The sequence below is a fragment of the Solanum dulcamara genome, chromosome 3 (assembly GCF_947179165.1).
Source record: "Solanum dulcamara chromosome 3, daSolDulc1.2, whole genome shotgun sequence".
In the NCBI taxonomy this organism is placed as follows: domain Eukaryota; kingdom Viridiplantae; phylum Streptophyta; class Magnoliopsida; order Solanales; family Solanaceae; genus Solanum; species Solanum dulcamara.
This window is the reverse complement of record NC_077239.1, coordinates 54,942,526-54,943,614: the sequence shown is the minus strand read 5'-3', so window position 1 is coordinate 54,943,614 and position 1,089 is coordinate 54,942,526.

Here is a 1,089-nt window from a genome sequence, read left to right as displayed (position 1 = left end):
TCCCTCACCCTAGACACCAAAGTAGGAGAAATAGGAGGAGTGGCAACCCCTTGGTTGGCCACAACTTAGGCTAACAAAGTAATAGCAGTCCGGATCTCTTTATTTGTCACTTGATCAGTAAGAGGACCGTTAGCTTGAGGGACTTGTCTTCTTGGAGGCATTTTTTGATAATCACAAAGGCCAATCATTAGGGAGAAGAAATCTTAGAGTATACTATATAGCACGACATACAACATGAAAGAAGTGAGGATTTTCCTAAAAAGGCTTGTAGTTTCCTATACATAGATGTGGCGTACTTCACAACCTTGAATAGGACTCTACTTGACATTGCATATTGGATTCCCTGGAACACTCCAAAACATTGGGCTCTGATACAAAGTTTGTCACAACCCAACCCAGGTCCTAACCATTATATGGAAATTAAAACCTCGAAGTGCTCCAAATAAGCCTCTTGAAATATCGTAAGAATACATAAGGTAAAGTAAATGCGAAAATAACATAAGAAGAGTCTAACTCATGAATCATAAAGAGTATAGGAATTTGATAACATAGACTCTACAACATAAGTCCAACAACGCCTTTAGTACTTAAGATGGGTGGGGGCTAAGAAATATCTCTAGCTTACCCTCATTACAAATACTATAAAGTTTTTAGAAAGGAAACAACTCATGACTAGTCCTCAATAGATGAGGACTCAAAAAAACTCCACTGATAGAGTAGCTCAACTAGCCATGCGTGAGTGAAATATGATCTTCAACCACTACATTATGAGATAATGTAGAAAACACTATGTATTAGTATAATTAAATGTACTAAGTATGCGGGCATGGAATTCAATATAAATCATAGGATGCGCTGACCAATTAACATACATGATAAATGAAAATGATTAAAGTCATGGTAAAACCATAATGACCCAAGCATTTAAAAAGGCATATTGAGATCATAACAGAACATAGGAAAAGTATATGTGGGATAGAACCATAACCGATAATAATACCATGTGATCTATAACATGGAATCTCGATGTCTCCCCATATAATGGAAGAAAGGAGAATCAACTTGTTAAGGTAGACTCTACCCCACTAG